The 26,919-nt window shown below is 38.9% G+C and overlaps 1 protein-coding gene across 2 annotated transcripts in view; it reads right to left on the bottom strand.

Annotated features, from left to right (window-relative positions):
- osbp2b (oxysterol binding protein 2b) overlaps positions 1–26,919 on the bottom strand; it is a 110,683-nt gene that overhangs the window by 47,654 nt on the left and 36,110 nt on the right. Inside the window, exon 1 of one of the 2 annotated variants that reach the window (XM_052104108.1) lies at positions 25,279–25,355. The exons of the other annotated variant lie outside the window; for it this stretch is intronic. The gene's annotated coding sequence lies outside the window, so the exon portion shown is untranslated. Of the gene's footprint in view, positions 1–25,278; positions 25,356–26,919 lie in introns of those variants that run through there. 2 annotated transcript variants of the gene reach the window in all.

Genomic DNA, 26,919 nt, shown 5'->3' with positions numbered 1-26,919 from the left:
AGTGTAGAGTAGGATAGAGAGAGAAAGTAAGGGGGGAGGGAAGGGAGGGATCCAGTACAGTAGTCTGCAGTACACTGCTGTCTTGGACTGGAATAGACCGTTGGACACATTTTCTGCCCTTTCACAAACACACAGACCTTGTTGGGCTGGGAGATTTATTGAATATTCATTATATAATCACAATGATTTTGCTGACGATATAAGATTAATCAATAGCGTGAATATTGCAATCATTTTAATACGCTTTGTATTTGGCCATTAAAGGAATAGTTCACCCCAAAATGAAAATTCAGTTGTTATAACCCCACATGACTTTCTTTATTTTTCAAATACAAAGGGAGAAATTGTGCAAATGTTTGTGCTCAGTGATGTCATTCAGTGGTAGTTTATGGTGACCACCTCTCTTCAAGCTTCAAAAGGACACAAAAGTATAATTCAGTCTAATAAACTATTGAATGCGATTCATGCCTTATTCTGAAGGCATTCGATAAGGTTTAGTGAGAAGCAAACCAAAATCTAATATATTAATAAGTGAAACTCTTGACCAACCATTGCTGACCTGAGAGTGAACGAGAGCAGCTACCCTGCACCCACTCACGAGATGTGCCGTTCAATCGAAAACATGTTTTATTTATCTAAAAGTAGTAGTAATGACAGAACAAAACACAGCTGCACACAAACCAGAGAACAGTACATACAAACACGTCTGAAGAGTTTGCATCTGAAGAATAAATGCATTTCTATGCCCAGCCTTATTTGTTTGAACTGGAGTACTCAGTCAAACTGAGATTGAGTAGGCTTACGGTTACGGTTACCTTTTCCACTGTAGTGCTTGAGTGTGTCAGTTGTTGATGGCGTGAGAGGTACACATTAGAGCGAGTTTCAAATTGACAATCGTGAGTTGCCAAGTACTAAAGCCATTCCACAAACAGAGTTGAGCAAGTCTTTCTGTTAGCTTTCTGTGCCAAGAAATCCATGATAAGAACATTTGTAATCGTGCTGTGCAAAACAGTGCTCAAGTGGAAATGCTACTTGAACCGTTCATCACAGTGCTCAGAACCGTTTGGCCCATTGGTGGAACTTAGGGGCTGTGCTTGCTTAGCATTCATATATCTCTATAATACACATCTGATTACATTAATTTGGCAAACGCGTTTATCCAAAGCGACATACAAAAGAGGAAAACACATAATAAGCGCTTCATCTTAAGGAGACAGCAGTACAAAAAGTGATGCATTACAAAGTTTCACTAGCAGTCGATTAGGTCACATGGACATAATGCAGCCACTACAAATAATTTTATTTTTCTTAATTCATATTTTGTCTTGTTTTCTTGCATTAACATGCTTAAAAGTAGAAGAAACTACAATAGGTTAAGAAAAATAAACTTAAATCAAAGGGATTATGCCATTAGCAGGTTTTTTAAGAATAAAATTAACTTAAGTTTTTTCAGATTTCTGTAAAAACTAGACTTAATACTGTATATTATGCCATTTTGCTTGTAAAGTAAACATATTTTTTTTTCAGAATGTTTATGTATTTTTACTGGAAAGCAAGACAAAAATATAAAATAAGAAAATTATTCCTTAGTCGACTAATAGCTCAGAGTAATCGGTTTTGAAAATTGGTAGTTTTGCAATTACAGCAACTTGAGGTTAAATTCAACATGGTGTTTGCAAATCATTTTACTTTCGTAATCTGGAGTAATTCTTATTAGAACAAAATGTAAGGCCATTATATAATCCATCAGGAATTGATTGGATTGTGAAAACATCCCCCATACGGAAATGGAGCAGTGAGGATTGGTGATGTCAGCCAAACTAAAAGTTGTTTCAGAGGCAGAGCAAGTTATTACATCTTGATGAAAGATTACAAAGACAAACATTTTTTTTTTCTTTAAAATAACATGCACTGAATGTATTGTGCATAATAAGACCAAATCAATTGTATTAATAAAGTAAATATGCTTACATTTACATTTATGCATTTGGCAGACGCTTTTATCCAAAGCGACTTACAGTGCATTTATTACAGGGACAATCCCCCCAGAGCAATCTGGAGCTAAGTGCCTTGCTAAAGGACACAATGGTGGTGGCTGTGGGGATCGAACTTATTAACAGTTAAATGCTTTAGCCCACTACGCCAACACCACTCCATTTACACCACTTACAAGGCATGATATTGTCCAACATGATCTCACAGGAAATCAACATTATGCAACCCCATTCTGGAAAATTGCTGACAAGGGCTATCCCCATCACACATTTTTGCATCAATTCAAGTGTGAACACATTACCCTCTAGTGCCCCAAGACACGGGTTCTGGTCCCATGGGAACCATGAAGTAATCACTCTCACTAAAACAATGATGAACACGATTCAGAGTTAGCCTTTTCATTCAAAACAATTATTTTTACTCCACTGATGGGTAGGGAGTATGGTTAATAAAACACGCATTCCTGTTGACTGTACTACATCATTTACAACAAAAAATACAGCTCACATTTGGTGCCACTCTGTGGACATTTCACCCAGAAACTGGAGCTTACATGTGACACATCATTCAACACCATTTCCAGCTTCCGCCACTGGGGGGCAATGATTCAAATTCAGGGGAGCACAGGCTGATTTCAGAAGCAAAACGTTGGACCTACTGTTGCCAAATTCAAAGCAGGATCAGTCTGTATTGTCAGCCGTCAGCTCACTTCAAATAACCAACCATCTGGTTTCCAGCCCTGTTCTTTAACCACTCCACCGCATAACCCCATCAATAAGTATCAATATGTATGAATTCCAGTCTAGTATCTCTCCATTTTCTTAGATCATTACAAACCTATGACTACATACAGAAACACGCACACACATACACACTCTCAGTCTGGCAGATGACCACTAAGAGCTGCATTCAGCCCCAGTAGTACTCAGTGTCCGTTGCAGTGCCCTGCACGTTTATAGCAGGACAGGTCACTGTTGTTCTGTAAAAATCACAAGCACTAAAGACTCTTGTACACACACACACACACACACACACACACACACACACACACACACACACACACACACACACACACACACACACACACACACATGTTGTGTTTCCATGTTTTATGGGGACTTTCCATAGACATAATGGTTTTTATACTGTACAAACTTTACATTCTATCCCCTAAACCTAACCCTACCCCTAAACCTAACCCTCACAGAAAACATTCTGCATTTTTACATTTTCAAAAAACATAATTTAGTATGATTTATAAGCTGTTTTCCTCATGGGGACCGACAAAATGTCCCCACAAGGTCAAAAATTTCGGGTTTTACTATCCTTATGGGGACATTTGGTCCCCACAAAGTGATAAATACACACTCACACACACACACACACACACACACACACACACACACACACACACACACACACACACACACACACACACACACACACACACCAACAGAGTCTACTGCCACTGTGTAATTCTCTATTACTGCTGCTGCACCGCAAGGTCACCTTTAATAATCGTGTGTGTATTAGTGACTGTGTTTGTGTTTAGGTGCCGTCCATCAGGCTCAACTATATTCATTCACACTGACAAGTACAAAAGATCATGCAAGAGCACACAAGCCACACACATGCATACACATACATAAGTACATGATTACTTAGCTATCTTCCGTATATGAGGATAAACCATAGACTTCTATTTTTTAATATATATATATATATATATATATATATATATATATATATATATATATATATATATATATATATAAAGCTAATTATAATAATTACTATCGACTAACTCTAAATTCATCCCTCAAAGAAATATGAAAAATGTACTTGCTTAATTTATTTATGTATTGATTTTTACAAATGAGGATTCCTGAATGTGCCAAAAGGGAGGTTTTGTCAGTTTTAGCTCACTTTTGGTTGGGCGCACACACACACATTTGTCTTTCTATCCCTTTTCATATTGAGCTACCTCTAAACTTAGGCCTCACAAAAACTGTCTACTTTTCTACATTTTTAATAGTTAAGACATTAGCATGTTCATAATTTAGTATGTTTATAAAACCATTTTCTCAGTGGGGAGTCGGGACCACTGGCTGATTCCCACCTATACTGTAGGTGATCTTATGTAGACAAAACCTGACCTACCCACCCCCACACACTCACAATCCAACATGCACTCCTAACTGCATTCATTTACTTCCTGTTTCATGTTTTCTTTATCATTGAAGATTGCATCCCTGATGTGTAAATTTATTTTTGGCTGCTCTTTTTTGGGCCATTTAAACTACAACCTAAATTATGTTTTTTATTTCATACTGCAAACGAGGAGACTTATTCACCATTCCCCTACAAAGCAGTTTCAGATCAGCAATCTCCACCACTGAATCCCTTCAAAGAACAACAGCGTCTGTGACTTATATTTGTCAGATGTTTGATGACAGAAATAACAAGTGTAAAGAGAATGAAGGGCAGATGGAACACCAGAGACAGGCCAGTCACAATTATTACATGATCTCCTGACAGCAATCATGTCTATGATCAGATTTTTCAATCTAATTAAAGGAATTTATATAGGAATATTCCGGGTTCAACAAAAGTTAAGCTCAATCGACAGAATTTGGGGGATAATGGTCATTACCACAAAACTTAATATTTTGCCAGATAAAAAAAGAATGAGGAAAACCATTTTAACTTAGTTCATTTTTACTTTACTCTCTCTCACACACACACTCCCACTGTGTGTGTGTGCCGTTTATTGCCTGGTATTAAGATTAGTTTGGGTGATCCCGATCACAAGACAGGCGCAATCACCATTTACACCACAGATAATTCCAAATGGACCTCTTTTGACCACTTGTGTTTGGATTTAGAAGGAAGGGTGTGGCAGCGGGGGCGTGGTCAAGCGCCAGTCTGGGAGAGAAAAGCGGTAAGGGCGCTCACACCTGAGCTAAATTATGTCTAACACCTGTGTCTAATTGCAGTAAGCATGAGGAGAGCAGCATAAAAGAGCAGCAGCCACAGAGCCTCGGGGGAGAGTGCCTACACCCGGAGTAGCAACTACAGAGAAAGTGTGCTGTACAATTGTGTTTGAAATAGAAAGTGTGTTAATTAAAGAACCTTACCTTGAAGCCGACGCTGCTTCCTGTGTCTTCCTTAGTGGAAAGCATCACATTGGTGCCAAAACCCGGGACACAAAAAAAAAATACAAATAAAAAATTCCTGCAGATTATGGAACAGAGTCGCCCCATAGAGTCCTCCCAGCTGGCGGAAGTCCTCCAGTCCCTCGCTACACTCCATCAGAGCCACCAACAATCCCTGCTTGAGCTCCGGCAAGACCAGGATCGTCGGTTCTTCGAGATCATGCGGGCTCAAGCAGAGGACCGGCTCGCCATCCGGAGCCTCCTCAGCCAGGAGGCCGCTCCAGCCGCAGCCGGACACCCGCGCCACATTGCCCCCACCCGCGTTACAGAAGATGGGGCCGGCAGATGATCCAGAGGCGTTCATCGATTTGTTCGAACGTACGGCGGAAATTTGGGGGTGGCCACAAGACCAGTGGGCAGCCCGTCTAGTCCCTCTCTTGTCCGGGGAAGCACAACTCGCGGCGCAACAACTGCCGGCAACAAGCCTCCTGGCCTATGCAGACCTGAGGAGAGCCATCCTGCAACGGGTTGGTCGGAGCCCGGAAGAAAATCGCCAGCTCTTCCGGGCTATGAAACTCGATAAGACCGACCGCCCGTTCGCGTTCGCCCAGCGGCTCCGTGATGCCTGTCGGAGGTGGCTACTTGCGGGGGACCGCAACGTCGAGGGACTGGTCGATCAGGTGGTACTGGAGCAGTTTGTTCAGCGTTTGCCCAAGAGAACGGCGGAGTGGGTCCAGTGCCACCGCCCGGCGTCGCTGGAGGAAGCCGTACAACTCGCGGAGGACCACATGGCGGCGATTCCAAGGGCAGATGATCCCTCTCTCTCTCTCTCTCCCCTTCCCCTGTGTCTTCCCCTGTTTTTTTCCCCTTTGGGCTCAGCTAAACGGGTGAGGGTGAGGTGTGTGCATGGGGATGTTCACAAGTATCCCATGGTGACTTTGGCGATCAAATTCCGGGGAGAAAAACATAGTGTGGAGGCAGCGGTTAGTTCCCGCCTCACCCATCCGCTAATTTTGGGTACTGATTGGCCGAATTTTAGAAATTTATTGGAGGGAGTTTGTTCGGATGGGTCCTGCATGAAAGTGAAGAGATGTGTGATGTGCGATGCTTTGGCGGGAGGCGGAGCTGGGGCCATCCTCGGCTGCTCGAATGGCGAGGAAGGGAGAGGTTGTCGCCTCCTCTCAGCGAATTCCCAGAGGGGACTTCCCTTGGAGCAGTCAGCGGATGAAACCCTTAAACACGCTTTTGACCAAAAGAGAGTAATCGATGGTCAACAACTCCGGCGGTGTCGCCGTTTCATATCCATATTTTTAACTATGAAAGATCGGTTGTACAGAGTGGCCAGGACGCTCAAACAAAGGAGGAGGTGACACAATTGTACAGCACACTTTCTCTGTAGTTGCTACTCGGTGTAGGCACTCTCCCGAGGCTCTGTGGCTGCTGCTCTTTTATGCGCTCTCCTCATGCTTACTGCAATTAGACACAGGTGTTAGACATAATTTAGCTCAGGTGTGAGCGCCCTTACCGCTTTTCTCTCCCGGACGGGCGCTTGACCACGCCCCCGCTGCCACAAAGGGTCTCTGATTTAATGACGGCATACATCAACCAGGTTACTGCATGATAATACAGCACAAAAAAGTACAAGAACGAAAAGCATGAAAAAAGTGGAGCATCCAACTACCAATTATACTAGCATTTAATTTAAGTGCAAACATAATCTTTAAAGGGGTCATGACATGGTTTTTTTTTATTGTATTATTATGTTCCCTTAGGTGCAATTATAGTATTAATATATTTTTTTAAGAAAAACTTTTAAAATCTAGTGATTTATGACCTTTTCCCACCCTGTTTCTCATCCTCTGATTCAAACAGTCTGTTTTGGGGCGTTTTCCATTTAAGACTTCAGTGTTAACGCTCACTGTTATGATTGGCTAACGTCAGTGCCTATGTATCAATTATTGACGCCTCCAGCCAGAACAATATGCAAGTAAACTAAGTAAAAACACTGTGATTATTCATAATGAATGAAATTGCGCTTTAAAAAGTAGTTTAAAGTTTAAAATAGATTAGCTACTTACAGTTTAGCGCCGTCGTTGTTCCCAGAATAGTCGGCACGGACTTATCTTTGAGCAACAGTTTTCTGGCAAAGCCAGCATCATATTGAGATTTGTTCTCAAAACAGTCATCCTTAAAATGTACAGAACAAACGCTTAAGTTAACACTGCCGTGACTGGAACGTCCGCAAAAAATAAACTGCATCCATTTTTCCCTGACGCCTGGATCTTTCGGCAGCTTATTCAGAGGTTTTGTTTGACCACAGCCAGGAACAGCACATCTGTGTGGCATCGTAATTTTCCTGTGCACAAGTAGTCTCTGTCAGAGCTCGCTGTCCATCGACTGAACACTTGTGAGGCGCACGGCGATACTGAAATGAGCGTAGTTGTCTTGGCGCTTAAAGCGTAGTTATCTTGTGCTGGAGGCGGTCATATGCAAACGCTGTTACGCCACTTCTAACCGACATCGTCACTTCTAACCATGAATCCAGAACGAGCTGTATTTTGAGCTTGATTAAATAAATGATTCGTTTAGAATGGGAGGACGTCTTAAAATATTAAACTTGCAGGACGTTTTAATGATACAAAGACCTCTTATATACCAAAAGATCAAGGCAAATTTGGTTTCTCATGTCATGACCCCTTTAAAGGAAAGTTCCGGGTTCAATACAAGTTAAGTTCAATCAACAGCATTTGTGACATAATGTTAATTACTACAAAAATTTAATTTTCCTCCTTTTATTAAAAAACAAAACAAAAATCGAGGTTACAGTGAGGCACTTACAATGGAAGTGAATGGGGACAATGAAAGTGAATGTGGCCAATCTTTGGATGGTTTAGTGAAGCTTATAATTTGATAAAAGCAACTGCACTAATTCTTCTGTTAAACCCATTTATTATTTGAGCAATAAAGTTGTTTAAATTGTAATTTTAACAGTCATTTTAGTGTTTGTTGACATAACATAGTCACGGTAACAAAGTTGTAAAATTGGCTATAACTTTACACAGAAAAGGTTTGTAAGTGATTTTATCACACTAAAATCATGTTTTAACATATATCCTTTATGTCTTGTGGTTAAACTTTTGAAAAAGTGAGTATTTTACGTCCCCAATTAACTTCCATTGTAGGTGCCTCACTATAACCTAGATTTTTGCTTTTTTTTTTAAAGATAAGGAGGAACGTGTTGAAATTAATTTTTGTGGTTATTAACATTATGCCACAAATGCTTTAGATTGAGCTTATTTTGTATTGAACCCAGAACATTCCTTCAAAGAAGAATTCTCTTATTTAATGGAGGACCTGTAACTGAACTTCAGAAATGTGTGTGCTTCTCATCTGTTTCACTTTATGTTGATATTAGGCACACTGAAAAAGTTCATTGAACTTGTTTAACACTTTAACATTTTCCGCTCGGATGGTTTACTTTTAAAGCCGCAGGTAACATCAAAGTAAAAAAAGAAAAATTAGCGCAGTTGTTGACTGACAGGTAAAATATTCACCCTAGAACAGCTTGGGAGTCAAACAATCTATCATATATCCACTGTCATGTATATGCCATTATAATGGATGTTACAACCCTGAATATTGCTCTAGTACTTATAAAAGGATAACAAGTATGACAGATTAAAATAGACCCTGACAGACATTTTACATCACAGTCCGGTCAGAGTGACGGATAAAGGTTTTTTAGAGCACAATCACTACTCTATATCCCATATATTTAAGTAAAGAATGACATTTCCAGGGACTAAAATATATATATATATATATATATATATATATATATATATATATATATATATATATATATATATATATATATATATATTAAATGGCTTTTACTAAGCCACTATAGACATGAGGTCAAGCTCAAATATGAGCTTAAAGGTATAGTTCACCCAAAAATTTTAATTCTCTCATCAATTACTCACCCTCATGCCATCCCAGATGTGTATTACTTTCTTTATTCTGCAAACAGAGATTTTAAAGAGAATATTTCAGCTCTGTTGGTACTTACAATACAAGTGAACTGTGACATTTGAAGCTCCAAAAATCACACAAAGGCCACATTAAAAGTAATCTATAAGACTGCAGTGGTTAAAACCATATCTTCAGAAGTGATATGATAAGTGTGGGTGTCCATCAGAAGGTGACAACCAGTAATTTTAGTTGTGTACAGTACAGTTAGGGTAAAGTTAATGTGTGCCACCCTAGAAATTTCAAATGCCCCCCTACGAAACTCATCCTGGCACTGACACTGCCTACACAGCGACCTGAAAAGTGTAAAAGTGGAAAGTCAAAATCACAGGAACATAATCACAGGTTTTTAAAACATTCTCAGCACTGTAGGAGTGAGTTTGTATAGCCTATTTTTAGAGGGGATAAGAATTCACAACCCTATGTGCTTCAATTTGAGAACTTTGAACAGAGACATGAAATAACAATCTTCATGCAGTCAAAAGTTTGCATAAATCTGATTGAATCATATCATGACCTGAAAGACCTTTTGATATAAAGGCAAATGTTTGAACGCTGAAATTAATTTAGTAAGTATAAGTTGAAAATGTATTAATTTCTTATAAAACTAAAATATTACATTTTAGATTTTTTTTTTTTTTTTCAATTAGATGCATTGGGCCTGAAAGTTAAGGAAAAGGAGCCAACTTGTTATCAAGGCAAAGAATGGCTTATTGAAGAAGCTAAAATATAAGATAGTTTTGATTTGTCTAACAATTGTATTATTGATAATTCCCATCCTTTCATTTGTTTCATCTCACAGTTGTCTTCAATTTTGACAGCCCAAGTCTCCATTCACTTTCAATATGTGAAAAAGAAGTGTCAACATTCTTGAGTATTTTTCCATCTTGTGTTTTAGTATTAAAGTGTTAACAAGTTAGGGTGAGTAATTGACAACAGAATGTTTTATTTTTGTGTGCACTATCCCTTTAAGCCTGTGACACAATCCATCAGCAAGTTAGACAGTCAATCAGCTGCAGGGTTACAAAACTCTGATTGCTTCTGCTTACTGAGAGAGTGACACATACAAACTATAGTCGCTTTCACACATATAACCTTTTCAAGAACATTTACTGCAATTTTCAGTTTAGAGGTCATGTGTGAACAACCCATTCGAAAATACTGGTAAATTTAGCACTGGCTATTTCACTGAATGAGAAGTTGTAACAACCTAAAAAGTTAAGTTCTCCTTCTGTCACTCACTCGACGTTGTCCAACAACTCCAATCGTTGAGAAAAAGCCAATGAGTGGAATTCGAACCCTCCAGCTACACCCATGTGACGCGCATTCTACTTACGCGTTCGAGGCCGGCTCGGCTGGAGCTAGAGGCTTTGGGTTTTTCAATCGGCGCAGTCTCGCTGGGTAGACCCCCGCAAACCTCCCGTTCCCCATCATGCTTGTTTGCCCCCGTCGAGCTCAGAGATGTGACCAGCTTAACATCTCTTTCGGAGCCCGCGAGGAGGATGATCCTCGATTGCTGCATCGGAGAGCACGCTGGCAATGTCGCTCACCACACTGAGGCCGACGCAGAGCTGACCACCATGCTTGCCCGGGCCGCCATGAGTGTTGGGTTGGACTGGAACCCTCTACCCTCCCCTGAGCCCTCGTGGCAAGATTATTGGTGATTGGTTCATGTGTTCGCCCTGCGGAGGCTTTTGCCAGTGATTCAGGGCAAGCACGTGTTGGTCCGGCCAGACAACACGGCGACGGTGGTGTATATAAAACCAGCAAGGCGGTTTATGTCCAAGTCGCATGCCACAATTCGCTCGCCGTCTCCTCCTCTGGAGTCCACAGTGACTGAGGTCGCTGCACGGCACTCATATCCAGAGCAGCCTCAACTCCACAGCTGGCATGCTGTTGCGGCAGGCGACGCTCAGCGTAGAGTGTAGACTCCACCCCCCAGGTTGTTCAGCTGATTTGGAGTTGATTCGTCAAAGCACAGGTGGACCTGTTGCTTCCTGGGAATCCTCCCACTGCCCGCTCTGGTATTTCCTGACGGGAGCCCCCCATGGGACAGACATGCTGGCCCCAGGGGCTGCACAAATATGTGTTATCCCCTGTGAGCCTACTTGCAAAGACCCTGTGCAAGGTCAGGAAGGACAAGGAACAAGTCACCCTTGTGGCCTCCCTCTACGAGGCAGCTATTTGCCCTGAAGTGGCATTTATTAACAAATTGGTGTTCTTCCTGAGGGAGATACGTAGTCGGTCTGTGCTTTCCCTCCTATGGGAGAGGCTGGAGGGGTAGCTGTCCCCCTACACCTTGAAGCTTTTGCATTGACAGAGGATCGCTTTTGCACTGGGGTTCCCGGCCAGATTCTGAGTGGATGCTAGGGATGGCCGCAAAATATCTACATGCCCACAAAAAGGAAGTCTTTTATAAAGTTGACGGACTGAGTAAGTCATGGTAATTTTTTTATGCAGCCTCCGAGTGAATTTGACTCTTGACCATCCGAGGAAACGGGATGAATGTTTTGTTATTTTTTGTAATGGTTCCGCCTAGCGACTGGAGTTTGTTTTGTGGAATAACACTGCTTCGGGACAGTTGTGGATGAATCTGTTCATTCCTTGTGCTTATGCCTCCTGTTGGCTGGAGTTTGTTTTGTGGAGTATTTTTGTGGGACATTGGAATGATTACATCATCTTCTGCACTCATAAACAGCCGTCTCACTGAACACTTGTTTGTTTGTCCGAGGAAACTGAATGGCTTTATATCGGTTGGAATTTGTTTTGTGGTGGAACGCACCTTCGAGGCAGTTCTGTGAATGAATCTACACATTCATTGTGTTTATTCTGCCTATTGGCTGAGGTTTGTTTAACAAAGTATTTTTTGTTATGTAGTTTTGCCTTACAAAATTAAGGTAAGGGAAAGTTGGCAAAGGGTTAATGCACACGTTTTAGAACATTTGACATCAAAATGTCAAATGTTAATATGAGTGGATTATCTTTCTCCACATGGAATGTGAATGAATTGGGGCACCTCATAAAAAGAAGGAAGGTTATTTATTTTCTTAAGCGTAAGAAATTTGATATAGTGTTTCTACAGGAAACACATCTTTCCTTGCAGGAAGCTGAAAATTCTGAGAACATATGGGGGTGGGCATGTTTTCTTAAATGCTGGCTCAAGTAAGTGTCATTATATTGATAAACAAACATCTACATTTCAAATGTCTCAAACCGATTAAAGATAAATTATAGAGAATCATTATAGTTTTAGAAGAAATTTTGGGTAAAAGGTTGGTTTTGGCTAATATTTACACATCTAACAGTCTCAGTCCTTGATCATAGTGAAGCAAAAGTGTGTAAGCCCCTAGAGCAAAGTTGATGCTTCACAGAATGTGTAAAAATCTTGGTATTGCAGATATTTGGTGACTTTTGAACCCATCTGGTAGGGACAATACAGTTTTTTCATCAGTCCATATTATTTATTCTAGAATGGATTTTTTTATTTTTTTTATGTAAGTCCCTCATTTTATCTGTTGTGGATTGCTCAATCCACAATTGGAAACATCTTAGTCTCAGATCACACCCTGGTGAGTTTTGAGGGGTTGCCACATCCAGAGAAAAAGAAATCAGATAGGTGCCGCTTTAATGTATTCCTTTTGCAAAATGCTGATTTCCAACAAATGTTAAAGACTGAAATCAATGTTTATATGGAGACCAAATGGTCCTCAGTATCCTCTGTGGGCGTGGCTTGGGAGGCACTTCAGGCCGTTCTTAAGGGTCGGATCATACATTATGCCTCATTTACCAAAAAATCCAAAGCACGAGAACTCTTGGAACTGAAGCGCAAATGTCGTCTGATGGTATCAGAGAACAGTGGTTTTGGTTATTCAGTCATACATTGAGTCGGGGGACAAAGCAGGGAAGCTTTGGTTAGATAGATATCCAACGTATTGCTTATTTACCGCCATGGAAATCTAGGCCCGCGGACGGGCCCTTAAATGTACAAAATAAAAGTATGCGATAAACAAAACAGCTGTGTGTTACATTGGTACACATGCCACATATCTTTGGAAAGCTACATTTCTTGATTTTCTATTGATATAAACCATTTTAAGATACAATCACAACAGCAGGTACAATCTATATCTTTGTCAGACCACCAACATATAAACAACCAATAACAAAATTTAGGCAACTCACCTATGATGCCTCATAGTTGTACACTGAGCCATAACTTCCCGACAAAAACGGTGTTGTTTCATTGTCAAATGTCCAAATGATCAAATCAAGTAAAATGTTTAGTCCAAATCACAGTATTACATCAATAAATATCCACAGACTCTTGTTGCATAATTTCAAAGCACCTGGCAGCTGTGCCTAATCTTTCACATATTACCGGTACTAACTTCAGTTCAGATGTAAACATTTCCTATATCCAGTATCAAAATGGAAGCACGCACTCTGACCTTTCGATTGACACCTCATTTGACCCAATAGGAGCTTCCATGTCCTGTCCACAGCCTTCAATACCCAACCACCATCTGTGTCGAGTGTAAGGGCATACCCACTTTCCTTTGTTTACTGATCAAACCAATTACATTGAAGAGTGGAAATGACTGACGATCGTATAGCCAATGAAATTCTGAAAACAGTGATATGTGGCTTTAGTGGAACGATTAGAGGACGGCTCTGTTGTGTGTGTGCGCAAAGTTTCCTCGAGTTTACCCACTGCTGTAGCGCCTCAGCGTAAATGCATGCAGAGCTGCTTTGGAACTGTTTACACATTTGGCGATTTAAATATGGTGAAACGGACTGAAAAACAGGATTTTCACCCCAGGATGTGATATAAGAAGGCATTCATTGTCAAAATTCTGAGTTTGGAGATGAAATTTCTGAAAACAATACAGATGATTCAGAGGCAGATGGAGAGATGAGACATGGCTCTGGACAAGTAAGTGTTTTCTTGTGTTTATAACATATATTACTGTATATTCCGCATAAATAAGCTTTAGTTTGAATAATGAATACACATTTTGTAATTACCCTTTGTCGTGTGTTTCCTCAGTGAGTGTTTGAACCGTTTGTGCGTGTTTTTAGTTCATTGTTTGTTTCAGATCTATTGACATGCTATATAGATGTTTTGTATATTTACTGTAAATATATATATATATATATATATATATATATATATATATATATATATATATATATATATATAGTAAATAAATCAATAAATATAAGTTGAAAATAAGAATATATGTTGTGTTTGAGAGTCTATTTGTTACAATGCGGGAGGTGGGGAGGTGTAGGGCCATCTATTTGTTACAATGCTGAATTCATGGGGGAGGTGTAGGCCCATCTCTTTGTTCCATAGTACATTGGCAAAGTATACAGTATTTACAGTAAATATACATACAATAATACATATTTACACACTCGAAAAGAAAAACTAATATATATATATATATATATATATATATATATATATATATATATATATATATAGAATACAGAAAAGATGGAAAAGTTGTGTCTAGCTTTGTAAATTACATTTATTTATTATCCCCCACTCAGCAAGCGGCCACATAAAGTGGAGCAGCAGGACAGCACCTCATCAAGAGAGGAGGGCTTTCAGAGAGACACTTGCTGAGGAGCTGGCAGAGTTGGGGTCTCAATCCACAGCCAGACCCAGTATCTCCTGCTCCACGAAGAGCACATCACAGGCCGTTGCACATCACCAAATCTTGCACCGCTGGTCGTCTGAAGTGCAGGCAGTGTCATGCAAAGACACCAGTGAAGTACTCTCCTGTGTTGTGCCTATGTGCTTTGTACACAAATGTGACTGCTACAATGACTGGCATGTTGCTAGAAACATGTACAATTTTATAATGGTTTGTAAATACTTTATGTAAAAATTAATGTAAATAGTTTGTTGTGTATTTTTTATATAAACAAATTGTCCACCATAGCACTAGTTTTGACTCTTTTATATGCACAACATTTAGTTTCAAGAAGGAAAAGGCACTCTAATGTGTTTATGCATCAGTTACTCTGTGTCAGCAAAACTAATAGTGGATCTGGATATGGAATATGATAGCTCTAAGTGTCATCTTTCATTAGAGCCCAAAATTATGACTGTACGTTGAAGCGTTCAAAAGTTGCAGCCTTTTTGTCCTAGGTTTCCAAAGTGTCCTTTTGGAGTATCCAAAAGGCACTTTTGTAAAACGCCTGGGTGTACCCTTAGAAAAACATGTGTAAAATATTCATTTTTTATGATATTGTTATAACATTTGAACTTGGACTAGGTAAGGATTCATGCTGTGATCCCATTGTGTTCTCAAGCTAATAGCTACAAGTTATAGTCATCTGCAGGCATCTGTATGCAAAACAAATTTCAGGCGGAAAAAAAAACTTCTATTTCATTGTGTTCAAACTTCTATTACTCAGAATCAGTAGCACTTACAGTAATTCTGACTGCTGGAGAAAAAACTTCAGAGTGTCCCCTTTCAAATGTGACCAAAACCATGCATGTACTCCAAACGGTTCAAGAACAGCTTTAAATTTACTTTGGGTATGCCTTGATTAGGCGTTTTAGGCTAATTTTACAGGATTGGGAAGAGGTTAAATATCAATAAACATTAGCCATCATTTGCCTAATGTTCACAGCAACCCATTTTGCAATTGAAAAGTCCAACATTTATTATAAGGTCTTGTCTAAGGACCAGTCAATGTACATCTGCATCAGACAGATTCTTTGTTGCATTATGTCATAAACATACAATATTTAGGTTGCGGTGTCAAGCTTAATTCATTTTTTGGGAGGGGGGTTCCCTTTTCTCCCTAATTTGGACACCTCGTGGTGTCACCACTTACCAATGTTTTTTGCTTTTTGGCACCATTCAGAGTAAATTCTAGAGTAGGTTGTGTGTGAAAATCCAAGGAGATCAGCAGTTACAAAAATACTTAAACCAGCCCATCTGGCACCAACAGTGCCAAAAACAAAAAACATCCAGTGAGCGGCAGTTCTGCAGATGGAAACGCCTAGAAGGAGTGGCCTTTACCCTTTGACAAGCTAGTCGTTGCCATGGATGTGATCAAGCGCCATCAGTCAGTTGAAAGAGTTGGTAGTACTGTGACGCGAGTCCCCCCCCCACACCACACACTGACAGGATTGGAGAGGACAGGCTTTCATTCAAAGGCAACACCTTTTAAATGTTCATGCAGCATGCATTCATTAACATGAGGGTGAGAATGCAATAGAGTCATTAGAGTTGTGGTTTACATTGTCCCAGACACAAATGCTATCCATCCATCCCTAATGTGTGTTAACCGATCTAAGCACTTATATTTGTAAATCATTGTCTTGGAATAAGTCTCAAAAGTTATTTAAGTGTAAAAAAACATGACCATATTTTCGATACAGAGTACAAGGCTTGGCATTTATTTGCATTTTATATAATGGTCTGTTTGAATACTCAATTCTGATTGGCTGGAATGTGTGCGGTTCAAACCATTGAATGCACAGGTAGTTCCGGTCAGTTTTAATCACTGTTCCATAAGAACATTACATTAAAGAGCAAGCAGAGTCAGCAATAGCAATTCAAAACATTTACTAACCACTTTCATCAGCATAGCTAATATCCTGGAATTTATCGTGTTTTGCATGGAGGGTGAGAGAAGGACATCAGGACCTAATAAGTGCGTCTTTCGCTTTCCGGCAAGGTGATTTAAACTGTAATGCTTTGTGTATATTATGTTTCTGTGCTGAAGTGCCGCCTATAGCCACATGCTCACACATATCTGACTCAAACGCTGAATGAGAAGTGCTGTTTGTTAACAAAATAAAAGCAGCATTTTGCAGTGAAGCGCTACCGTGCAAGGGCAAACTGCTAATTCATTCTTAATTCAGTAAATCATGCAGTCTTGATGGTCAAAATCTGCAGGTTCCAGAGTGTTTTGAACACTTTCGTCGGGTAGTTCTTCGCCTCCATGTCAGGCATTTAAAATCATTAAACTCAGTCGCACACCTAGCCGTGGAAGGATTATCCCTTACTTAAATTACAGACATAAATTACCAGTGAGAATAATGTACTGAGAGTTTACAAAACAGTGTATAATTTATTTGTGCATTCTGTTACGAGCAGTTGTATGAATCTTTGATGCTGTTAAATGCATTATTAAAATAAAGCTGAGTGAATGGACAGACAGTTGTTGGGTTTACTGCCCCTTCTACCCTCACTCCACTGCTGATCATGCCCACTTTGAGTGCATCATTTAAAATTGTGGTGAGAGCTCAACTGTGCTGAAACAGGGGTGCTGTGACGCTTTGTGTAATTTTTTTTTAACACATTATATTTTATATAATGAATCGCACTGAATTAATGTGTTAAATCAACAGCCCTAATACAAATACATATACTGTCAATATTAGTTCCCCCTTTAAATACAGTATATCTAATAAAAATTACATGTCAGTGTTTTCAAAGCTCTGTGTTCTTTATTTTGGTGGGCATAAATGTAATGTAATGGTGATTGAGAGAAATACTTCCAAAGCCTGTTGTAACATCGACTATTGGATAAATGCATTTCAATGTGAATGTTCTATCAAATATACAATATTTTATCCAAGCACAAGCTGCTTTAATCCAGCAAATATTCATTTTTAAATATAAGTAATAATATAAAAACTATTGTTACTTTTACTTTACTGTAGATTTCACAGTAAAAATATATGCGCATGACAGTTTCAGAAGAGCAAGACATTTTCACCAGGAAGCAGTAGACATCTAGTAGATTGCATAAAACAGGTTTTCCAGTAAAATATTCATCATGTTGATGATGTAGAGGCTTTAGAAAACCATGTATTAAATATGATACGCACAGTTTTATAGGGTTATGTCACACCTCTCTAAAAGGGGATTGAAACTTGCACCTGTTCAACTATCTCTATGCATGTTAACCAGTCAGTTCCTCTTGCCCTTTCTGCCCTGAAGACACTGACTCTGATCCAGCTGGCTGTGTGTGTACACTTTGAACACTGTGCCATTGACCTGACTGGTCCATACAGCGCCAAACGATACAGCATGCATTAGAATGCAATTCTGGAGCAAAAACACTCAGAAATCTCATATCTGCTAGATTACAATGACAGTTAAACCTAAGAAGTGGAAAGTGAGAGTCTAAAAATAAGGAGATGCCTTGATGTGTGTTTGTGTGAAATGGTTTCAGAGACAGATAATCAGATGCAGGTGACAGCTTATCTAAAAGAGCCACGGGACAGCAATCCAATTATTGCAGCCAAGATCAGACCCATCTGATTATTTACAACCATCTCAGCTACCAAAACATGTACACTGTGAAGCACACTGTGAAACACACATTCAACTGTGTGTGTGTTTTTCCCATGAAATCACAATCTTGTTGCTTTTAGTCCATGTGTGTTAGAAGTTGTCTTTCTTATTCATAAAAATCAACCAAAATTAGTGATGATTCATTTTGTTCATATAAAAAGAAATTTGTTTGTTAAACCTTTTCACTGAGTAATTAACTTTATCTTTGGCCTTTGATATGGCATTATAAATGGGGAAAATGATGCAAGTTGGATTTAAACTTGTGTCACCCACATGAGAACCATGGCACAAACTGATAAAGCATGTGTATCAGTGAGCAACTGCAAGCAGCGTTTTTGTAGCCACCACTGAGGCCCAGGGTGAAAGGAATGTGAATATAATGTTGGAAAACCATTTAACCATTAGGCCACATTTATGAAGAACTGTGTTTCTCAACTGTTGTTCTAATACAGGTATGAACATTGAGAGAATATCTCTTTGTGTGTGTGTGTGTGTGTGTGTGTGTGTGTGTGTGTGTGTGTGTGTGTGTGTGTGTGTGTGTGTGTGTGAGCGTGTATTTATCATTTTGTGGGGACCAAATGTCCCCATAAGGATAGTAAAACCCGAAATGTTTGACCTTGTGGGGACATTTTGTCGGTCCCCATGAGGAAAACAGCTTATAAATCATACTAAATTATGTTTTTTGAAAATGTAAAAATGCAGAAAGTTTTCTGTGAGGGTTAGGTTTAGGGGTAGGGTTAGGTTTAGGGGATAGAATATAAAGTTTGTACAGTATAAAAACCATTATGTCTATGGAAAGTCCCCATAAAACATGGAAACCCAACATGTGTGTGTGTGTGTGTGTGTGTGTGTGTGTGTGTGTGTGTGTGTGTGTGTGTGTGACACAAATAATTTCTTATACTGGAGAAACACAAATAATTTGTCCAGTACTGTAACCAAAACCACCAGAGCAAAGAGGGATTTTATTTATGGGAAACAAAGCTTGTTTTTCTGACTTACAGACAGCCATTAAAGCCATTACAGCTACTGTCTGCTGTATGAGATGGTATACAAGAGCACATGTCGCATCAGAACATGGTTAGATATTGCAGTAATTTAGAGTGGAAATCAGTCCATACGGCCCAAGATGGCCCACTGCTGAGACACAATTTCATATCACAGCAATGTCCTTCTGTAAACATTTAATATACCATATGTTCTGTTCTCTTGATTACTCTCTCCCTCCCTCTCTTACTTCCATATACTCCATTATACAACAATTAGCTCTACTCCTCAAATTTTGGACATGCACCATGCTGTTACCCATTAGTCGTGACGTCATCCTCTCCAATACCACATCACAAACACATCCTAACACACAAAGTTTTGCTGATCATGTTGAAAAACACTTTTGCTAGCGGGTCCCTTTTTAAACGGTTATGCATAGCACTAGTATTTCTGTTATATTTGAAGGACACATATATTGGAGGTTACTGTAGCATTTGTGTCATCTTTCTCAAAGTACCATTTCAGCCACTTCGCTCTTTCAGTGCAGAGCCATCGGCCTCCACACAAGCTGGCAAGTTTCCGACTTGTAGGCTGGCAGGGGTAAGGTCCTTAAAATTCATGAGTAAAGCAATAACTATTTGGACAATTCAGCAATATACATTAGGAAAAAGATACCTGATTGGTCACAGAAACTGTCATCCAAACCCTAAACCTAACCCTAACAAATCAGATAGAGCTTTCTTCATTAATATGGATGAGCCTTCCCTTGTCATCCTACGTTTCAGAAATGCCCAACCTCTGGTTTTCCTACAGGCACATTTTGTAAATCACGCGGAAAGTAACTAGTTGACTTCAGGCTGACGGTGTCAACCACAACTTGTTGTCTCTACAACTTTGGTACTACAACCCTCACTGTCTCACAACATTTTAATAGTGTCTCTTATTTAAATGTGTGTGCAAAATATTCTATTAAAATTAATGGAAGAGATTGAAACCCCCAACGGTCAATGGACATAGAAAAGGAAGTCCCACCTTACAGGTAAAAGAGCCAATCACCTTTTAAATAGAGACATCGTCTGTCAATCAACTAGAGAACGCACAAGCGCATTAGCTATACAAGGTGGGAAAAATTAGTTTTTTAGTGCAATCTGAGGTAAATAAGCGCAATTTATGGTACCAGCTGATTTGAAATATGTTCTTTGATCATAATCTTGACCAACTGCTTTGAAGATTTCGGTCTTTCCCCATTCAAATAGATAGAAGCTGCATTTGTATGCAGCTTGTTTACATAGAAACATAGGTGCCCAGCTTTCCCGAGAGCATTCCAAAATGGACTGACATGCTAAAAAGACTTTGCCCTAGTTTGCAGGATTCTAGGGGTCTATGGGTTGTTTGGCAACATGAAAAACTTGACACCTTGGCAACTTTGGAAGCTATTGTTGTTGCAGGAGAAATACATTTATGAACAAATTTTACCTAATTTTATCTGACACTTAAGTTACTTGATACAACTTTTTGTTTGCAGAACTGTTAATAATTTCTTGCCATACACATCCAAATCTACACACTATGCTTGTGTTTGCTCAGAAGGGTGCAATACAGTATTTCTCTATTTACACAACAAATCTTTTGCAAATTATTGTGAAGCCAGTGGGCAAAAGTGAACATTAGATTGAGTGTTACTATGTTGAGATCAGTCCTGAGGGTAAAGGCGGCTAGACACTAGAGCCGTTTTGGGGGCTGTGATGTACTCACCAAAAGCCATATGCTCAAGATGCTATAGATCTGTCCATCTGGCTGCCAGTTTGTGTCTCTCTCTCTCACACACTCACACGCTCAGCCTCTCCCTTGATCTCCCTCTCTGTCTTGCACTTTTCCTTTTTTTCATTTCCACGACTTCAATATTTCACATCAGGGAGTGTTCAAGAGAGAAATTGCTTCTATACATAGAGCAAAATAACTGCCGCAAGTCGCCCTAGTTAATGTGTGTATTTGTGTGTGAGTGTAAGTAAGAGGAAAAGTGAGAAGGTGTGGGCAGGAAAGTCTGGGCATTTCAAGATGTTTCTCTGAAACTCAGAGATTATACTACATATGTAGGAGAGTGCTGTGCATGACTGGGACAGTTTGAAGAGGTCAGAGATCACGTTCGTTTATGCCAACTGCTCAAGCATCTGGTGAGGACAGACACCAAATTAAACCAAACAAGCAATTACTGAATGGGAAGTGAGTGGAACAGAATAAAACTGCTCTGAAAAGAAAGAATGTCATGGATCAGTGATGGAGAAATATAAGGAATTAGAGAGACATCAAGCAACATAAGGATGACATCATGGCAGGCTTTCCAACATGCAGGGGTTTTTAAACTTGTCGCAAGAGGGTACTAAGATGTCTGTAAAAAATGTAAGTGAAAAAAAAGAAGAAAAGAAAGCCTGACCCCCGCGATTTCCGCCTATGTGTGTATCTTTAACTACAGGTTATTATGAGTAAGATGTTAATTCAGTAACACAACCTAACACCCTTTGTCCAATGATTATTCATGATTTTTCTATTGATTTTCCCGTCGTTTTTGATGAACTGAGCATAACTAAAACATATACAGTACACTCACTGACCACTTTTTTAAGTACACTTGTACACCTACTTATTCATGTGATTATCTAATCAGCCAATGGTGTGGCAGCAGTGTAATCAATAAAATCATGCAGATATGGGTCAGGACCTTCAGTTAATGTTCACATCAATCATCAGAATAGGGGTAAAAATCTGATCTCACTGATTTCAACTGTGGCATGATTTTTGGTGCCAGACGGGCTGGTTTGCGTATTTCTGTAACTGCTGATCTCCTGTGATTTTCACGCACAATAGTCTCTAGAATTTACTCAGAATGGTGCCAAAAACAAAAAACATTCAGTGAGCAGTAGTTGTGTGGTCAGAAATACCTTATTGATGAGAGATCAATTGAGAATGACCATACTGGTTCGAGCTGACAGAAACGCTATGGTAACTCAGATAACAACTCTGTACAATTGTAGTGAGCAGAATAGCATCTCAGAATGCACAACATGCTGAACATTGAGGCGGATGGGCTACAACATGTCAGGCACTTTATTAGGACCATAGTGTTCCTATTAAAGTGCTCAGTTAGTGTATATTGACTATAGACATTTCCATAACTTTTCTAGGTCTGTAAATCACATCTATTAAATGTAATGATATTTTACATTAAGTTTTCCATGGGAACCCTCTGGATATCAAATAAAACATTGACATAGACAGATTGTACAAAACACAATGGACAGATAGCAATCACAGAGACAACACCCAGCCACCTCAAGATCACATGACACAGCTCATCAGACCCAGAGAAAAGGATATGGACTGTATTCGCTCCTTCACTTTTTATACTAGTCCCTCTCTCCTCTTCTCCCTTCTTTAACCTTCTTTCCTGACAGTTTTATAATCAATTAGGATTGCTGTACAAACCAGTGTGTTTCCAAGAATAAAGAGTCTCTCAACTGTATAGTGAGTCTCCCTATGGGCTAAAACTTTGGAGATGGAATTGTTTCATATTAACATACAAATAAAAAGTTGGTTCACAATTAATTTAAATGAGATCCACAAATAAATATAAAGAATTTCAAAAAAATGAAATTAAGTCACAAATAGAAAGAATGAGATTTATAAATATATGTTAGCAGATTCACAGAAATAAAGTGAATTCACAAATAAATTAAATGAGATTTCCAAATGAAAAAAATATTAAAAAAAATATTTTTAACTGACAAACACAACTCGATTGTGAATCGCACGCATTTATTTGTGGATTGCTTCCTGTGCGTTTGCGGATCGTTACACACATTCGTTACACATATATTTTGAAACAAATCTAGCGTCAAGATGTGCACACAAACCTACAAATAGGTGGACTCCGATCAGATAACCGCCACATTACTCACACCAATCGTAGCACATTCTATCTTCAATCAATCACGCTTCGTATTACTATCAGGGCAGGACCACAGTCACAGCTCTCACGAGTATGGAATCAAGCACTTACGGATAAGCTCCAAGATTGCAATCTTTTAAAGAAATGGACGTCATCAGAGAAAAACTGTGATTTAATGTTTGTTTAATTTTCTCTCAGTTATAAATATGTGTATTGTCTTGTTAAATGTCAACAGCTGACAATTGTCCATTTGTAGAGTGTCCTTATCATTAGGGATGTGCACAAGTAGACGAATACTCGAGTATTCGTTCTGCAGTAATTATTTGAATAGTAAAAATACTATTCGAATTTCAGTACATTCAGACGGACACCAAAAATGCGGGTTATTGTGAGATTGTGGCTTACTGCGAGAAAGCTGGGTTCCTGTTTAAATGTACTGGATAAGCGGTGTACTCTTTACTCTCGTATATGTGCAGCTAGTCAGAAAGCAGCGTCCCCATAGCAACATTATCCCCATGATGCTTCTGTAAAAACATACATGGCATCCGAGAAAGACTTTGCTAGCTGAGTTTACAAATGAGTATAGTTTACTGAGCACATGGATATGCTTGTTTTTCTCAACAAGAACATGATACGAGATACAATATAAACATAACTATTATATGTTGTGTTTATATTCATCCTGTACATTAACTGAGTCAGTCTACTTCATTAGCGGTTTCTTTTTCTTCGTGTTGCATGAACTTAAATGCTTTCATTCTATAATTTTTTTTTCATGCATAACTTGTTTAAATATTTTCAACAAAAAAAAAAACACAGGACATAATATAAGCTTGTTTTTGATATAATTAGATGCTTGTTTTTTTTAATGGTGATGCTAAACTTTATGACAAAAAAAAATTACTTTCTCATGAATTACCTTCATTTAAATAATGAATATTCGAATATTTGTTTTTGAGCTTAAATATTTGAATACCAAATTATTGATGATCAAGATCTGCTATGTCATTCATTTGCATTTTTACATTTTCAAAAGAACATTGTTTAATATGTTTATTAAGCCATTTTCCTCATGGGGACCGCTGGCTGGGCCACCCAAAGTTGGTAATCTCAGGTTATACTATCCTTGTGGAGAAAGGTGGTCCCCCACAATGTAGGATACATATGTACACACACATACACACACACACACACCAAGCAAAAGGCAAAAACTAATAAACAGCAACAATGCAGATCAACTGAAGTAGATGGAAACAATTGGAGATTAAGACCCACATACATATTTTTTTCCACTCTCACTCATGCAAATCACACAGTTTAATGCCCAATGGACAAACATAAAAAAGGAAGGAGTGCTGGGTAGCGGGAGAAGAGGTGGATGGAGCTATGAGAGAGAGAGAGAGAGAGAGAGAGAGAGATACACACCATCTGTCAGACTGTCCTAAATCAGGTCAGACTGGAGTGTGTGAGATTATAAAACACACTGAGACATGGCATTGAGGTGAGACATCTAACACACAGCCCACAAATAACATACTGTGCACACACATGCCATTTTCAAACAACATATATGAGAAACTTTGCTTTATTCTAATAAAACTTTACACTAATTACCGATAACATAAAAGAAGGAAACCCAAACATGACAGCTCAAACTGCACAAAACCACAGCAGAAAAATTATGTTAACATATCATATAGACTGTATTTTAAACACAGCAAAATCATGAACACTCCCTACAGAAAATTAACAAAACATATAACTACAAAATATACACTAAACCAACTGCAACATCAACGAGCTGGACACACGCTTTAATGGTATTACTTACACACAGTAGAGAGCCCTCCTTCTCCTCTTCCTCCACGCTGGTATGAGATTCAACTCTCCTTTAAAAATCCAGAGAGAGCCAGAGCAAACGAAGAGAGAGAGTGAGTGAGAGAGAATGAGCTCTATGACCTCATAAAAAGAAGTGGTCAGTTCTGTCACTTCTGCGCTCCGGTCTATACTCAGAGAAAATGAATGAGCTTATTGAGAGAGAGGAGCGAAAGAGATATATAGTGTTTGAAAAAGACAGGGAGGGGGAGAGTGATGGCAGTAGAGGAGGAAAGATAGGTGGGAAAATAAGAGGAAGGAGAGAGAGAGAATATCAAAGAACCAGTGAATAGCAACCATCACCAATTAATTTTTTACACTATTCTCAGAAGACTGACTTCAGAACCATGGACAGAGGATGAGGAGCAACAAAATGTGTAAAAAAAAATTAAATAAAAGGAGATGAAAGGCAACATGTGAAAGTGTTGTTCACTTGATCTCAGGTGAGTTGCAGTGTGTGTGAAATGATGACAAGAAAGTTGAGCAGTTCATTCTTGCCCTTGTGATGTGCCCACTGAGGAATTATCTGTAATGAGTGTGTATAACAGAACTTATCATTCAGCTACACTCTCTCTGAGCATGACAGAAAGACACAACAGACTATCTAAACAAGAACTGTATCGTACTATTAAGCAGCTCATACTGAAAATGGGAGGAGATCAAAAGATGTAAATGTAAATGTGTAATTCTCATGAAACCTTTAAAGGAAATGCCCTGGACACACATTTAACCTCAAGTTAATAATAATAAAATATTTATTAAATTCAATTATATTTTCACAGAGAAAATGAAGCTGAAAATGAGTTTTTGCTTTGGGTTAATCCATCCCAAGTGGTCCCACATAGGTTGCTTGTCCATTTTTAATTTTCCAAATTTTCTTTGAGTGATTACCTCTATGTATTGGTGATGCAAAACCACCAATTTTGTTATTATTATTATTATTATTATTATTTTACTTGGATTAACCATGACAAATTTGGTTATAAAGATGTTTACGGAAACCTCAATATCTCAGCTCAGGATGGTCCTAGTTTGCTTGGAACAAAAACTGATCTCTATATTACAAGGTGCATGTACATATATAAACATTTTGTACATTCCTCTTCCTTAGATTTAGAACTTAAGTCCTAATGTAATGATCAAGATTGTTGAAAGTTCAACATTTAGGGCCAATTTATAATGGGAAGTGTTTGGGTCTCAGTCTAAATCTTTTAGGGGGTACCTAGTTAAGTATAGTGTGCATGCAGAACATTTCAGGTTTGAGAATTCTCTTTCTTTTATGGGGGTGAGAGTGCAATTTCTTCGGGTTGATTATCTCTGATGAGGGACCAGATAGAACTTTGAGATAGAGTTTGAGATTTCACTGGTTACAGAGCTAGGGCTAGTAGAAATCTGGGAAAAGTCTACTTTATTCATGAATTTTGAGAAATGAACAGATGTAATATAAGCATTACAAATAATAAAAATTAACAGTATTTTACAGTAATTATGTTTACAATTGATATGCAATAGCTTATGCTTGTCAATGAGTCATACTGACCATCCTCGGACCATACTGAACCGAGATATTGAGGTCTCCGTAAACATCTGTATATCC

Source organism: Xyrauchen texanus, chromosome 3 (assembly GCF_025860055.1).
Source record: "Xyrauchen texanus isolate HMW12.3.18 chromosome 3, RBS_HiC_50CHRs, whole genome shotgun sequence".
Classification (NCBI taxonomy): domain Eukaryota; kingdom Metazoa; phylum Chordata; class Actinopteri; order Cypriniformes; family Catostomidae; genus Xyrauchen; species Xyrauchen texanus.
The sequence above is the reverse complement of the archived record's forward strand: the minus strand, read 5'-3'. Positions and strand labels throughout refer to the sequence as shown.